The 17,067-nt window shown below is 38.9% G+C and overlaps 1 protein-coding gene across 6 annotated transcripts in view; it reads left to right on the top strand.

Annotated features, from left to right (window-relative positions):
• Positions 1-413: 413 nt before the first annotated feature.
• CDK17 (cyclin dependent kinase 17) overlaps positions 414-17,067 on the top strand; it is a 94,957-nt gene continuing 78,303 nt past the window's right edge. The window contains exons 1-2 of one of the 6 annotated variants that reach the window (XM_074870797.1): positions 414-831; positions 1,544-1,619. The gene's annotated coding sequence lies outside the window, so the exon portion shown is untranslated. Of the gene's footprint in view, positions 832-918; positions 938-1,543; positions 1,620-9,804; positions 9,848-17,067 lie in introns of those variants that run through there. The other 5 variants (XM_074870795.1, XM_074870799.1, XM_074870801.1 and 2 more) reach the window with 5 other exon arrangements.

The following is a 17,067-nucleotide window of genomic DNA, read 5'->3' as shown; positions in this document are numbered from 1 at the left end:
CCGCTTCCTCCGCCGGGTGGGGGAGGTTGCGCAGGGCCGCTGAGGAGGGAGCAGCAGCGCCCCGCTCGGCTCCGCTCGGTTCGGCTCGGCCCGGCCCAGCCGGGCGGGATCCCCCCCTCGGGGAGGGCGGCCCAGGGAAGGGCTGCGGCGGGAGCCCCTAGCCCCTCCCCCGCCACCGCCCGGGGCATTCCCCGCGGCGCCGCTCCCGCGCTCCGCCCTCAGTCCCCCGTCCCCCCCGCCCCCCGCCGCCGGGCCGGGCCGGGCCGCTCCCCGCGCAGCCACCGGCTCAGACGGCGTCGTGGCCGCCGCGGCCGCTAGGTGTCGCCGGCGCCCGGGCCTCCCCCGCGGCCCCTCCTGCGCTCCGGCTGCCGGCGGGGCTGTCTCAGGGCGAGCCGCCGCGCTGCGAGCGGGCGGAGGCGTCAGCCCGCAGCGGAGACGCGCAGCCCGGCCCGGCTCGGCTCGGCCCTTCCCCGCGCATCCCCGCGGCCCGGCCCGGCCGACGCGAGGCCACCCGGGCCGCTCTCGGCACCGCCAGCGGCCGGCCGGGCGGCTCCCGAGCACGGCCTGCGGCCGCTCATCGGCGGCGGCGGGGAGCCGCGGCGAGGCGAAGGCTGCGGCGGGGGGGAGCAGCCATGTTGGAGCGGGGAATAAAGTGACTTTCCTCGGGGAGGGAGCGCGGCCGGCGGCCCGGCGGAGGCGGCGGCTCTTGGGGCAGCGAGGGGAGGGGGAGTCTCGGCTCCTGGCGGCCGGATACCGCTCCTGGGCGGAGGAGGAGGGGAACGAGAGGGGGAGAGGAACCGCCCACGGACCCACGGAGCTTCGGAGCGGCTGGTGAGTTGTGGCTGCTCATTGTCTCCTGGCCCCGGGGTGCGGGTCCGGCCCGCGGGGGCCGCAGGGAGCCCTTGGCCTGCATGTGCGTGGGACGTCGCGGGGGGCGGTGAGCTGAAAACGTGGCCCTGGAGGAGGGGGGAAGGTGATGGGAGCTGGGGCGGGGGGTGGGAGGGCGCCCCGCGAGAGGGCCGAGGGGTGCTCAGGGAGCCCTCGGCGGGGGGGCGGCAGGGCCGCTCCGCGCCCCCGGGCAGGGCCAGGCCGGGCCGGGGAGGGCTGCGGGGGATTTCCGCTGCCCGGTGGCGGCTGGGAGCGGCTCAGCGGTGGCCGCGGCAGCTCCGGGGAGCTGAGCCCTGTCTGCGGGGGAAGCCGAGGGAAGCCGGGCCCGAGGGTTGAGCCGGGGCTTGCAGCCGGGGAGCAGAGCGGGATTTTTTGGCGATCCTATCTATGTTCGTAACCGTCCTTTCCCCACCGCCTCCTCCCTTTCAAACAAGGCTGCTATCTCCTGACAGCTCTTCTCCTCGCAGCCTCCGCACGTATGACACATTCGCTCCCTATTGCAGGTCTCCCCCCCCCACGCGCACCCAAAATACGTAGGTTTCTGTGCGTGGCATGAGAGTTTTTGTGCCCTGAGCTTCGAGTTCGCAGATGACAGGATACGTGAGCATTTGCTGACCCTGAACTTCTGTGAACTCCTCCCTCCCCTTCCTTTCAGATATGTAATGGCTTGAGTCCAGTGGGAGCAAAATGGTTCTTCTCTCGCAAGGACGGGGCAAATGAGGTGGCATTAGGTATATTTTATATTTCATGGAAATTTACTACGCCTACCAGTTCCAATACCGTGTTCATAGGAGTGGATTAGCTGCTGCGTTAGAAGAATGCTGACCTTGATCCCCTTTGTCTCCTGCAACAATTTCGGTAGCTGGCTGGAGTTGTGTTAAACTCATTGCTGTCTTTGGCACTTTGGTAATGGTCGTTAACAGTATTATGGGTATTGTGAGGGAAATGGGGCTGAGGTATATCATAGTCCAAACTAAATAATTTAAAAAGCATCTGTTTCCTTTTTTTTTTTTTTAAATGGTGAATAATTTACATGTGTTTTCTTCTTTTTGTAATTTAACAGAAGATCAGTAGCAATTTTCTTGTAGCTATCATGGCATAGATATGAGGAGAGGAAGCCTGGTTTGACATTCTTCCATTCCCCTTCCTCCCTCCTTTTTTAATTGTATTAATTGAGCTGGAAACTAGCCGACCAAAGGTTAAATACTCGGAAGATGTGGGGCAGAAGAAAACATATATGAAATTAGACTTAGTACCAAATTCAGGTTTGTTTTCTTACTAGAATTAGGTAAAAGTGAAGTAGGTGATCTGGTATTTTATGCACTTACGATGTTAAATAAATTGACATACTGCTTTATTGTAGGAATTCTATATCCTCATACGCAGCTCTTGGTTTTTATATCTGCACTCAATAAGTGTTGTGAGAGAGACTTGTTTTGAATAATTAACACAAAAGTAACAGATATGAAAACATGAAATAGTATGTTTGAAATGCGTAGTGAAATATTTCCTTAGAAATTACCTATACTTGAAAGAACAACCTGAATTTACTTCTCGAACACAGAGAAACCATTATAATGTTAACTTGGCATTCAAAGGGCCACTTAAATTTGAAAGATGAAAGCATCTTTTTTGATGGCATTAGTTAAATACTGCTTTGACAATAATGAGTCTGGCTTACAAAAATCTTCAGGAAGGATAAGGCAGTGAAGTTCATACCTTGGATTTGCATATTGTGTGGTGTAGCCCTGTGTTTACCCGGGATGGAGCACTACACAAATCAGTAGGTGGGGTCTGCCTACATTCACACCGAAGAGTTTGCAAATTGGAGCCTGTGTTGTCTGAAACAAATTATAGTTTGAAAGTGGCGAGTCATTTATTTTAAGCTTGGCTGAGGATGTAGTGCATTAATTGATCTTTTTAATATGTAAAATGCCATTGATTTATAATTCCAAATATAATTAGATTGAGAACAACTGAAAACCAGAACAGGGCTGTGTTTCTCCCCTGAATAGCTCTGGCTTCAATTTCTGCTTAATACTGCAGTGTGAAAATTTGATATAGCTTATGACATGGATGTTAAGGTGTTCTGTATGCCTGTGTTATTGTTACAATGTGGAGCTCTTCCAGTAAAACGATGCAGAATTTTTTGAATGGCTTACTAACACACAAAGTCTTCTAATTTCTTAAGTGACTACCTGCTGCTAAAAGGAAAAAAAAAATTTCACTAGTCTCAATAAGTTTTGGTTCAGTACAGTATATTTGAGTAATTGCACCTAAAAAGTGCAGTTGGGAAAGGCTTCGCTGGAGACTGATTCAATGAACAGTCTGTATTAAAACCTTTCTGGGAATTTGCTTTTTACCCTCTTTTCACATTTAATGGAAGCTATTGATATTTCATGTACTGATCAGCTTTTATTTGTGGGCCAAGAAAGCTAATCAGCTGCACTTTAAAAAGGTGTATGTCCTAGTTGTGTCCTTATTGAATGTGTAATCTGGTGTGATGTTAAAATGGACAAGATCATGTCTAAAAATCAAGCTCAATAATAATAAAGTTTTTCTAGTGTAAACCCACTAAATGTTGCCTGCAGTTCTTAAGTTACAGGTATCTTAAGAACTTAGCTGCATGCGTTTTAATGCTTGCTTTTTTTTATTTTTACAGCAAGCTTTGGATATGTGTCTACTGAGGCAGCTGGACACCACTGTAATCAGTGGCACTTTAGAATTTGATATAAAACACTACTCCACAATGAGTAAAAGCATGTAAAAATGCTTTTAAAATGCCAAATGTTTCCTTGACAGTTACGCTTCACATCTATAGAACAAACTAAACCAGTGTATGGCTAGTAATCACTGTCTTTTTGCAATGCACATAATTAAAGCAATGACTGTTTCCTTTTGAGTGTAAGAACTGGAAACTTTTTTTGTGCCTGTTCACATACTGATGTAGAGACTTATCTTACTTGGATGTTAGAGGTAAAAGCATTTTATCTTTAAATATCTTGATCACTAGACAGTAATTCTCATTTACTTTTTAAAAACCTTTAAAAGGTCTAAGACTAGGGGGCTTTTTAATAAACCTACTAAATGTTTTATATCCTGCTGTGTATACCTTTCAGGGCCTAGTAACATTTTTCCCCGTGAAGTGGGGAAGAGCAGATGCTGCTTCCTGCAGAAATGCTAGCTTCCCAGAAATGTCCACTAATGGTGTGGGATGTTTTCTTTTTCCTGTGTATTTTGTGAAGAGTCATGATACACTTTTGACAGCTTTTCTCTGAAGAGTGAGAGTTAATGCTTTTTTAGACAAATGACTGTTTATAATTCTGTATTGAATACAAATCCATACATGCACACTCTTAACTAACCTGATGGATTGGCAATTCTTCCAGGGTTGTTGGTTTCCTGAACTTGTTTTAGCAGCAACGACAACTCGAGAGTTCAGTAGAACTGGCTAATTAGAACATCTACAAACAGCAGTTTAAATCTCAAGTAAACCTCAACCACTGATGTTGATAGTCACAAGGAATAAACAAAACTGTAACTTGAGCTAGTTTGCTAGCTCTTGGAGGACAAGCACATAAAAAAAAAAGCAGTTCTTCTGTGATCTGGTTATATGGAAAGCAGTAACCTTAATGGATGAATAGATCAGGTAATTTGCATCAGACCAGTTTTTGATACATCAGTCCTTGGATAATAAGGCTTTTGCTGCTTCCTTGGAGATCATTATACCCTATATCTGACTGTATTATAAAATACCATAGACACACTGATATGGGAACTCATTGTAACTTTGTGCTTTACTGGCATATTTGGCCTTTTGTGGTCTAGTGCCTGTTTTTAAATGTTTAGAAGTTTCTTACAGTGCGGAACATTAGGTTATCAAGGGTGCTATGTGTAAGCACGAATGTTAGAGAAAAAAATGTGAGTAGCATTGTTAAAAAATGCAGCATAAGAAGAAATGACTATCAAATCACATTTTAATTTTTCATGTGGTGGGGCAGAATTAGGCATAATGATTTTAACGAAAGGGAAAATACCAACTTTATAACATTTTAAATAAATACTAAAAGACTTCTCTTGAATTTCGGGTCAATTTTCTGCTTGCTTATTTCTGTAATACCTTGAAAATACAGTAAGCTGAAGAACAGTATTCTCCTAGGTTTTCTTTATGACCTTTTTTCCTTTTTTTTTTTTTGTCTTCTCTGGAACAACTAATTGTGCATATATTATGATGAACAAGGCTGTGTTGTTATACCGGAACAAAGAAACGACATGTCTTGCATTTACACTCCTAGCTGCAGTTCTTGCCTGTCTTTGTATTTTAGGTTGGACTTGCTAGGTATCTTGCATAAGTGAATGTTACTCTGTGCCCTCTAATCCTGTTTCATTTAATTATAATCTATACCCTGTAATTATACTCCTTTCTCTGACTGCTGCTGTTTTCAAGGCTTGGTAGAGTTGCATGACGGTCTCTTCGTTTTTTAACATCTGCACTTTGTCAGCTTCACTAAGGATGCTTTTAGTTTGTGTTGAAGTTGGCAGGATCGTGACTTTTTCTGTGCGCAGTGGATTAGGGCATTTTGCAGGCATGTAGCTGTACTGATATGCTTATATCATAGCAAACTGACATAACCTGCATAGTCTTCTTTCAGAAATGTCTCTTTCCAATTATTTCTGAATTCCTACTCTTACCTTACTGATACGGAAGTATCTTGATTTGTTTGCATTTTGTTCAGGTATGTGCAAGATGTTTTTATACAGTAGTCATTAAAGGTAACATTTAATGAGGTTTACAGCAATGGGTGCTTATTGGTGTTCACTAAAATGAAGATCTTTGGGAAATACAGATCACTGAGAGCGATCAAAGAACATTACTCATCAGCAAACCCACTGCACTGTAAGTGAGGGAAAACTGTTTGGGTTAAAAAGTTACAGTGACCTATATGAGTAAAGAAGCCAGTTCACAATGTAAAGAAGTTGAAGTTAAGTGAATATGATTGATAAGCAGAAGACAGTGATGAGGAAAACCTGTGCTGTCGTGGACTATGGCAATAAAGCAAGGTGTGTTTTAGGAGGAAAATGAGTTCTAACAAAGCCATTACCCTGTTAGAAATGCTAAAGAAATGTTAGCATGATCTTCAGAAGAGGTTGATGTTCATTAAATACTGCTATGTTCAGAAGTCAACCAGATGACACTCATATATGGTGCTCTGAGACACTTTCGAAGAGAACCTCATGGTGTTAAACAGCTGCCATTGAAGTTCTATGGTAAGAATTGTAAAAGTTCATACAGCACTTTCTTGAGTGTTAATGCAGATCGTGTTTTTCAGTATGTCTCAGAACACTAAGAAGGTATGTCATTTTAGCACAACTTAAGGTTTCTTTCAGTGGTTTTACAAGTTAGCAACATGCATAGTAATGGGTATTGACAGAGCAGGAGTTTAAGTAAAGGAAATAACTGTTGTTCAGCATGTATTTCTAGAAGACATCTTATAAAATTAACTTCTGGTTCTCTTGATAAGATTAAAGACTGTGGTGTAATATTGTTGATGCTGCAGACTGGCTTCTCTGAAACCTTTTACTTGGCTGTTACGTGACATTTTGATTAAGGAACTAAAACGATAGATCAGGTGTCTATGTATGAAATGGTTTTAAACCTGGCAGATAATGTGGTTCAAGTGGTTAACTATAAATAGTTGCCGTTACGTAACTGTGTGTATGATGAGGGCTCCTCATCGTCAAAGTACATTCGTGAAGGAGCACTGGGAAACCTGCTCAGTGCCTGCTGTTGTGCATTGTCGCTAATGAAGTGAAAGCCAGTGAAAATTGCTGATCCTTTTTGTAGCTCCCAGAAAATTGGGAAAACAATAGATACTGCAGAACAGGTCATTAGTGCAAGGTGGATGCTTGAAAAAATGGCAGTTTCCTGACTGTTTACTTGATGTGGCATTTTATATCAGGCTTTAAAAGATTGAATACAGTATCTTAACTCTTTAAATAAATTAATGATATATTTTGTAATTAGAACAAACCAAATATAAGCAGCTATCAATATTAGCTTTTAGTTTAGGAATTTATTTTGTAAATATTTGAAATATTTTCTCATGTATAATACAGACCAGATATTAAGTGTTGATCTGCATTCAGTATGTGGATTTTAGAGAAAGCTTTTATTTTTAAAAATATAATTAATAATTCAATAATATACAAGAGGGGGAGAATCAGTAATGAAATAATAGATTATATTTTATTATATTTCCACCAGTTTTTTGTATATCTTGAAGCAAAGTTGAATTTCTAAATGCAGAATTCATAAACATTCTGTGTAGGCCAAAAAAGTTGTGCTCATGTATACATTTAACTGGGGAAAATTAAAAGCCATTTTTTTAGTTGTCCTTAAGTTACTGCAAGTGCAGCTTCCTCTGTTCTTTCTCTCTTCGTCAAGATCTGGTTGTCATAAACAGCAGTAGAGTATTTACATACACAGGAGGCTTGTTTCCTTCATAAGTACTATTTGGTCTTAAAGCTCTGTCATAAATATCTTACTAAATTGTTTAAGTGTCTGCTTGTAAAATGAGAAACTATTTCATAATTCACCTTATTTATCTTTGCTCTGAAAACTAAATACAAAACTTGAGTCTTCCTGTATGACTCTGGGAGACTAAGCTTGGGCTGTGAATAACTTTGTTGCTCCACGAGCAGTTTAAGCTGGCATAGCTTTGGCACTGTTGCGTACAGCCATGGTTGTTTTTCCCTTTGCTGGCTGCTGCTCTCATCCCTACACTCCTGCCTTGTACCTTGTGACCACTTGACTATGTCAGGGAACAGATGGAGGTTATAATAGGCATTTGGGTTCAACTTTACTTTTGTTTTCACACATAAATAATAGTCACTTTTTGCAGAATCAATGGAAAACCAACAGTTTGTAATTACTTTTTTAAATATCCTGAGCAGATGGGAGGGGAAACTTCCTGTCGTACAGAGAGGAAAGGAGGTCCTCAACTGCTAAATATATCGAACATATATTCTGTGCTAAAGTCTTTTTAAAATAGCAGCTCAGAAACTTATTTTTGTATTGAATAAGAAGAGACAGTGGGGAAATAATTACTGATAAATCTGATAAAATATACTCTTAATTTTAAATATGGGTACATCTTTGAGATGGGAGTTATGAAAGGAAATAGGATTTTTGGTGTGGAAATTGTTAGTGTTGGAGGAAAGAAATTAGGGAAACTGAAAAGAATATTTTTTTCTTGAAAATAATATTTAAAACCTGAACTACATAAGCTGAAATTGAGCTATGGTAGGAGATAAAAAAATTTTGGAATAGGCAACAATTAAAAACATTCCAATAACTAGAGTGGTCACATTTTAAGGAGGCCCAGTATGGGAGTTGTGCAGGATTCTTGTTTTTTCTGAAGAAGTGATCACCTCAGGGGAGACAAGATGAGATTTTTTGCTTCATTGAAGCTACAGTTAGGATTTAAATCACTGAAATTTACACTGAGTGTTCTTGAGAATGATGTCCTGTACAGTACTCTGATAAAGCAGTTTTGGAGTCAAGTCCACAAGTTTAAGCTTCTCCATAGTATTTCATTTTGTTTGTCAATATGATTCAGTAGGTTATGGCAGAGAAGTAAAATATTTTAAAGCTTATGCTATTTACCTTCAGGATTAAACAAGATAAACAGCTTACAGTGTTCCCATTTGCAGAAGTCACAGTATTTTTAAACCTGCTGCTTGTAATTCTGGGTTGTTTATCAGGGAATGCAGTTAACCTAAATGTTTTATTGTGGCTTGTTTCTGATACATCTCAATAGAATTCTCAAAAGCAAATGTTTGATCCATAAGCCAAAAAATAGCTTTAAAATTATTTAGACAGAAGAAGGCCCTTTGTTATTAAGCATGCTCTTTTTGTTTTCTGGACAGCACAGGAGAAACAACATAATGGTGTATAGCTCAGTAGGTATATGCTTTTCTTCTTGAATTATGCAGTTTTAGTATTTTAGGAGCGATATGAAGTAGATTATGAGTTCTGAAGGTATGGATTTGATATGCTTTGGTAAGTAAGCTCATTTACTGCATTTTAAGATGTGTTTGATTTTAGTTTGTGTATAAATGTGAAGTGTTAGAGTGTCGTTAACAAAGTGTTCTGAACCTGCTTCCTTTAAAATGGGCTCTTTTTTTTCAGTGGCCTTACATAATAGGAGTTTTGGTTTCCTGGTATTTGTGAATATTACTGGTAGTGAAAGAGGTAGACATTAGTTGAAGGATTTAAGTCATAAGTTCTTTGTCATTGTTAAAAGTTATTTTGGGAATGAATGGATAGCCAGTGATGATTTGCACCTGTAGCTGTGTCTTAACAAAATCCCTATATTCTTTTTAATCACCTGTTTCTAGGAGTGGGTAGATAAAACCTGGGTGTGTTGGTTTTTTTTTTTAGCAAAGAATTCATTCACATCTAAAATACAAAATTGTGCTAGATTGACTGATTTGGGGTTTGCTTTTTAAATTTTTTTTTTTTAAATGCTCATCTCTACGTCCTCAGTAGAGAGAAACAGGTTCAGAGGGTAATCCAAAGATCTTAATATAGAGCTGTCTCTCTGTCCACGTTTACCTTGGAGGGAGCCCATCACAGTCATTGTTTTTGTATTACAGCATTACAGTTTAAGCTGAATTAAGCGCTTGCTTCAGAATAATTTTTGCTGCATCAGTAAACTGAATAGGTTTCCACTACGATCTGGGAAGTACTGGAGGGAAGAGAGATGGCGGGAATTACATGGATGATGGTGAAGAAGGAAGAGATGGTGACTGGGGGTGGAGCCAAGCATTTTCTTACTGGTGGGAAACTGTTAATTGACCCCAGAACTGGTATGAAACTTTCTCCTCAGGTCTCGGGTGCCTAAAGATGAATAGTGTGAATCCCGCCTTGCAACTTATGCAATTGGATCTTTAATATGTAAGCAAGAAGACGTGCAGATTTTTCTTTATTCTTCACTTCTGCTTGCAGGTGCTTAGTGTGAATTAAAATTCCAGTCATGTGAGTAGTACTGATATTTTAATATTGAAATAGGTTGCTGAATGATCTGTTTTTATTTTATGTCTCATGGCAATTTCAGAAACTAGGGTTGCATGGACAAATAAAAATTATCTGGGGTTTTTTTTGTATTATGAGAACCTGGCTCTTAGAATATATACACTCCATGATCAAATAAGCCTAGTGAAGAACTGAGCACATACTACACCTGCAGTTGATGCTCATGATTGTCTTTTTAAGGACATTACACTGCCTTAAGGTAGTTGTAAGTGTACATCTTTGCATGATTGGATTGTCATATCTGCTCATGGTAACTGAAATTGTATCTTAATTCAGAGTTTGTTTTTTGTTTTTTCTTGGAAGCCAGGATGTGGGATCTCTGTTTTACTTGTATATTGAGAATTACTTTCTTGGGTTGGTTGACATTATTTTCCAAGTTTTATGCAAGTTTAGATAACCTATTGATGTTGTTTTAGGATGTAACTGCAACAAGTTGTGGGTAGTGACATGGGCTAATTTTTTTCATGGAAAGTAGTGCATCACTAACTAAAGAAGTAGGTAGGGATGGATTATGTCAATTTTTGATTGCCTTACTTGAGGCTTCTTTAAGATGCTAATCTTTAGGATGCAAGTGCTGAGGATGTTTTGAAAAATCAGCCTTAACAGTGTTGGCTGCAGAGGCATGTTAACAAAAATACCTGGACAGTGTCTGAAAACCTAGTGGCATATATTTTGGTAAACATTTCTAAGAAACAACTGGAGGAAAAGCAAAGATGGTGTATCTATAAAATCTGGTAAGCCAGCTTTGACTAACACAATAAGATAGTTTTCCCTTTTCTATGGCTAAGTGGTGTCTTGCTCTCAGTCTTTTTATGCCAATGCAAATGAATCTATCCTGCACTATTAACCTACATTAATGCTTTACATCTCAGTCTAGCTAATCGCACTGGTACCTTTTCCAGTTGTACGTCAGATAGAACTAACACATACGTAACCTCACAGCTTCCAGACAGGCCTGACACACAGACTTGGGAGAGCAGTCATGTTGACTGTCTTCTACAGGGAATATTCTCTTAACTACATTGGGTATACAGAACTTCCAGTGGTACAGTATTAAAAAAAAAAAAAAGTCTTTGTCACTTAAGAAGGAAAAAAAACTTCAAACCTCAGATAAAGCACAGGAAGCAAAATTGTTGACAGAGAAAATTCCTTTTCTGTATAGTCACTTTTATGAGAAGAGCCACACCCCAAAGGTAATATATTTAACTGTTAGTGGATCCTAGTGACATAATAGAATTTTTTTCCCTTGTATTCAGAGATTTAAAAGGGATAAAGAAAATTACATAGGTTAATATCCTTTCAAAGTTACTTTTGGTAGTTGCCACGTTATTTGTGTTATGTTCTTATTTAAAAGTATTTGTCCCTCTCTGATCATAAGAGGCTTCAGAAAAGTAACATGTTCCATTTTGTGCAAAAGTAGATGTTTATGATGGTCCTTTCATCTTGTTTAACTCCTGACAAAGCTCCTTCCACAGTGTGCACAAGCCTTGCTTTTTCTGCTAGGTAGTAATAGTATTCTAGTTGGACTGAGTTATCATGGCTCTTTATCATAAAGTCTACGAAGCGTTTTCATTAAGCAGTCTGAAATACAGAGAAGCTGCACTGTGTTTTACAGCATAAAGGTGAACTTTTATTTTTAATAAAGTCCCTTTCATCTCCTTGGATGCGTAGCTTTGCTGTGGTTTTGAAACAAACCTTAGGGTTAGCAGTGGTTTTGTTGGGTTACTACCCAACAAAAAAAAAAGGGGGAGGACAAATTCAGGAGTCAGAAGTGAGGGACAGAGTGCAGACCTAGGACCATTCTGGCATGCTGCATTCAGAATTGGATATTACTGGAGTGCGTTCTTGTGAAATATTAGGAATCTGGTGGGGTTTTTGTTTTCTTTTTAAGCCAGAGGAAGGCCCAGGGGTTGTCTTAGGGCTTTGCTGTCTGTGCTATCAACAATATTTTGATCTAAAAAGTCAGACATCTGTGTTTATGTAGTGAAACACAGTGTATGTAAATCTGCTCTTAGATCCCTGTACTGCGGGTTTTCTTTGAGAGATGCTGCGTATAGTGTTATTCATGATATGTGCTGATTATTTATTCTAAGGATAATTAAACGTTTTGAACTTTAGGAGGCCATGGGGATGTATCCAGCTATCCTTTTTTTTTTTTTTTTTTAAATTCCAGTCATGAAATGCTGTGGATTGAATAATATAATGTTGTAGAAAGGCTAGAGGTGATTACTGGATGATGCTCGAACCCATGCTCTGCAGCATCAAAAGTTTTATGACAGAGGAGATTGAATTGAGGCTAAGAAATATTTAGGGTCTCCTAACACTTGTGGTGATACTAGTTTTTATTGACCAGCACTTCAGCAGAACACTGTTCACTTCTGCACCTCTGTACCTGTGAATGGAGGAGTGCTGATCTCAGAACTATGCTATGAAATGCCTTGTACCACTACTCTTTTTAATACCTTGAAGCTTTATGTGTGTGAAAGTTAAATACTGGGGATTTCATTAATAAGGTTTAAACCTCCTAAAGGCAAAAAGCAGTCTTTCTCTGTAATTTCCAATATAGTTTTGTTATCTTTTTTTATCCATCAGTATTTTGGGAAGTGCTGTGTTTCCTAAAAAACGTTAGTAGGGAGCATCACAAGAGGCATTTGTTGTTGGTCATTTTTATATGCATAAATCTTCACAGCTTATCTGTTTTTTGTCCTTGTCTTTTTTAGGAATTTGGATGTTACTAGACATTATTAATATTTGAATTTAAATTCTAGCTTTTTTTTTAAAAAAAATGAATTTCAGATATGTTTTTTTTAAGAGCCCTTAGAATAGTTTTAATCTGCCTTGCTCATCAGATGGCAAAGCTGATGTTTTTGGTGTTATGTCAAGCATCCAAGATCATTGAGTGGCAAAGTGGTGAAGTTAGAGAATCTTATTCTCAGCCCTGGTTTTCCTTGCTCTTTTCTGTCTTTCCTACATACATGGTGTAGAAAACTATTTACTCAAATAATTCTGTGAGATCAGCTGTAAGAAGTTGTATTGCTGTAATAAAGATTGAAACTTGTAGCTTCTGATCTGTAACTTCACTGGCTTAATTTTTTATTTGACTTTTAAAAAATATTAATTTTAAAAGGATACTGACATTTCAGTATGCAATAATACAATATTTAGGGCTTTTTTTTTTTTTACAGTATAACACAGTGTGCAATACGTACTTTAATATTATTCATAGTTCCTCTTTGGAACTCTGCTGGTGTGTATGCTTTTAATACTATTGGTGAAGGCTGGAGTCTTCATCTGAAATTTATGTATTTTAAACTAACTTTAAAATTGATTATTGTATTTCTTACACTTCACGTAATTTCCTAGAATGAGAAAGCTATGTTTGAAAACAATAGTAAATTGCCCTTTAGAATGATTTAATTCTGTATCATTTTGAGACAGTATTTAGAGACAGCCTGTTTATTCTATTGAAGTTTTTTTAGACGTTGAATTTTTTTTAAAAAGTGGTGTGCAATCTAACTCTTAAATTCAAATTAATAAAAAGAGAAAACATCTATATTAAATCTTAATTACATTCACAGAAAATAGAAAGGCAGGTGATGGATAGAAGAACATTATGACCTTGTAGAAAACAGAAGGTACTTAGGATTATAATAAGCATTAGTATGCTTTCTGTACCATAGGCCTTTGTATATTTTGTTTAATTGTATATCTATGTTTATATTTTGTGTATATTTTGTCTGGAATTAACTTTAATAAATGTGACCTATTTTCAGATTTTTTGACTTTTGGACTATAGAAAATTTTGCTTATGATATATTTGGAACTGTTTTTACTTGAAAGATGCAAGAGAAGTTTCAAGTATTTCTTTAGTGAAAAATTCACATACATTGAGAGGAGGAGATTAAAATTGCAATTTCATGGCTGGCTGAAATTTGTATATAGCAAATGAGATGTAAAGAAATGCAACCATATTTTCTTCACACATTCAAGAGCATGTTCTGTAAGCAATTTCTGCAGTTACTTTTGTTGCGCACTTCATGATTAGTTAATGTACACTGGGCATGTTATAAATGCATGTCTGGTATATCAGAATATGATTTATACTGTGTAAATCATAAATACTTTATTCAGTATTTTCACTGCTCATTACACAGAATTGTCTAGCAGCACTTGAGAGAGTAAATGAATTCTCTTAAGACCTAAATGCTGTCATCAGCAATATCTACGTGTTTACATTCTTCACTGCATGGGCTGTACATGGACTACTTTTTGAAATAATCCAGTGTATGAATAAATAATATTCAGGTCTGTCGTGCTAAAGTAGAAGTTTAATACAAGCACTAAATCAACTAAAAGTAGTGCTCTTTTTTGTTAGTAAAACTGTCTCTCAGTTTACACATCCTGTCTCAAAACAGCAGTATTAATCATTTAGTAGGGTTAAAAGAGAAAGTTGCTTTTTAACAACTCTTTGTAATTATTCAAAATTAATTGTTTATTTAAAAGGGAGAAGTGAATTTTCTTTATCTGAAATGGTGTACAATGCTAATATTAGCCTGACCTGTAGCATGTGATGTATTGTTTATCAAAATGATGCACTGTAATTTAGGATCATTTCATGAAAATAGCAGTATCTTCAAGGTGTTTTTATTTATACAATCAGATCAACATATATAATCTGAATTAAAAACAAAGTTTGAGGCTTTTTAATAAAAGGTTGTGCCTCTCTAGGAGTACAGGTATCTAGGAGTGGCATTCCTGTCCTAGGGGGTGTGAGGCTGACAGGGGTCAGGGCACGGGTTGGGACCGAGCTCTTCGTAGCATGACTGCGCCAGGAAGAGTTGACGTGACCACCATTGTTCCCCTTCTTATGGCTCCAGCGGGTGCATTCTTTAATGATAAAACCAGCTTGCTACCTCAAAGCTCAGAAAATCATCTTAAATTGCTGCATTAATTATCTTCTTTCTAAGACCAATATTCAGTAAACTTCTGTGTTCCTGTTTCTGTCTGTATTCTCACTAACTTGGTCATTTGGTCTTCCTAGTCAGCAGACATACAGTCTATAAGAACTTTATGTTGGTACCAAGATAAAGGTTTCTGTTTCTAGGGAAGAGAATAGGTTGAGAATTTTGTGAGCTACAGAGGAATGAATGTTCATTTGCAGGGTGAATATTTCACATGTTCATGCTGTGTCTGATCTAAGGATAAAAAGATGTTGTGGTTTAAGAGCAAAAAAGCTTTGAAGTGACCGTGAGTTTACTGTCACCTCCAAAAGTCACTACTGACTAGATTATATACCAATATGGACAGGATCTTTTTGTGGTAAGATATTTCCTTGGTTAGCTCTACCTGTCCATACAAAAGCCTGCGTGTCCTGACATTCACTTTTAGTTCATAAAGTTGTAATGTGAGGCGCAAACAAAAACTTTGCTTTAGTACTCTAAAAGGGTTCTTGAACTGCAGATTTGTGCCTGGCATTATCCCCTGCTATTCTACACATCCAGCAGAAAAACTGAGTGTAAGCAAGCTCTGGTGCCACTGGTAAATGTGTTTATATATAGTCTGGATAGATTCGTGTGTATTCAGTACCAGCCTGCTCTGAAGCTGAACAAACTTGAGTAAATTCTTTTTTTTCCCCCTGTCGCACTGTACATGAGGTTGAAAATAAAGGAGGACTTTTGAAAAAGTAGACTGGAAATGGCATGCATAACACTAATTCCACTTGCTTTAGCCTTGTCCCCACGGTGTGTTTTCCATGCAAGGTGGTGGTCATGAGGCTGGAGTAGAAAGATGGCCTCTTCCATCACCTGGTGCTCCAGGGCAGCTTTCCTGCTCTGCAGACTTCACCAAAGGAGAATTTCCACAATAGGGCTGCAAACGGGGTGGTAAATATGCAGTGCTTTTCTCTCTCTGGGTGGTAGCTTAATTTAATGCCATTGAGAGGAGTTCATGATTAGTCATCTCTTTCTCTTACTAAAGTTATTTGCTGTGAAGCTATCTGCTGTATATGCTCATTGACCTAAGGATTAATGTGTTGAACTGCTGTTCATCAAACATGTACGTTCCAAAAAATCACCCTTTTCAATTTGTCCTCCAAGATGCTCTGCGAAGTACACGTAGTGTTTACATAATGAAGGGAGATGGTTAGGCCTTTCAGTTGGCTTGATGACTAAATTAGGTAATTCTCTCCGAGGTTACTTTGACACTGGTCATAAATTAAGCAATCACACGAAACATATTAATTACAAGCCTAATTAATAAGAAACATTTATTCTACACTTACCCTTCATATCCTCATAGTGTTTTACTAAATGTCAGTTAGGATAATACATAATTAAACCATTTTCAACAATTTCTCAAGTATCATAAATTGTGAAACAAATTATGTCAATCCTGTAAGTCATAACAAAACAAGCTGCTTATTGGGCTGTCTTAAGGAAATACATTCAATAACAATTTTTGCTGGTGGTTTGCAAAACATGAACTGCAATAGAAATGAAGTTCCAGAAGTTTGCTGAGCAGTAGATAGAATAATACTGTTTTGATAGTCATAGAAAGACGTAGATCCTTATTTTTGCTTTTATTTTACTGTGAAGACTGAGTGAGCACAAGCGGTTCAGCATGGTACTTAAAACTAGATGTGCTTTTGCTACACCTGAGAATGGAAAGTTTAGCAAGGCTTCTTGCTAGTATGAGAGGCAGTATCTGTGTTTTGATTCTTTGCCTCTCTTGCTTTTTTATGTTCAGTTTGCTCTGTGTTGCTGTGAAGAAAATATAATAATGTGTATTTTAACGAGATGATACAAAATGTAGAGTGTATTTCAAGTGTTTGGAAATCATCAGATTTGGCTTAAAAAGTGTACTTGACCTCTGCTTATACCAACTGCATTGGGATGGCACATGTATGTAGCTAATTAGTTTAACAGTCTTTAGATTTCAGTTTGTTTTTTCTCGCAAAAGCTGTGTTCCTTCTACCAAATAAAAGAGTTCAGTTTGACTTAGTATTTTACACCATCGTACTGGGATACACGAGCCTTTAAAAGGTTAACTTTCTTTGTATTAGAATTTCTAATCAACTAAAAATA

This window comes from Strix uralensis, chromosome 5 (assembly GCF_047716275.1).
Source record: "Strix uralensis isolate ZFMK-TIS-50842 chromosome 5, bStrUra1, whole genome shotgun sequence".
Taxonomy (NCBI): Eukaryota; Metazoa; Chordata; class Aves; order Strigiformes; family Strigidae; genus Strix; species Strix uralensis.
This window is presented reverse-complemented; position numbering and strand designations above follow the sequence as displayed.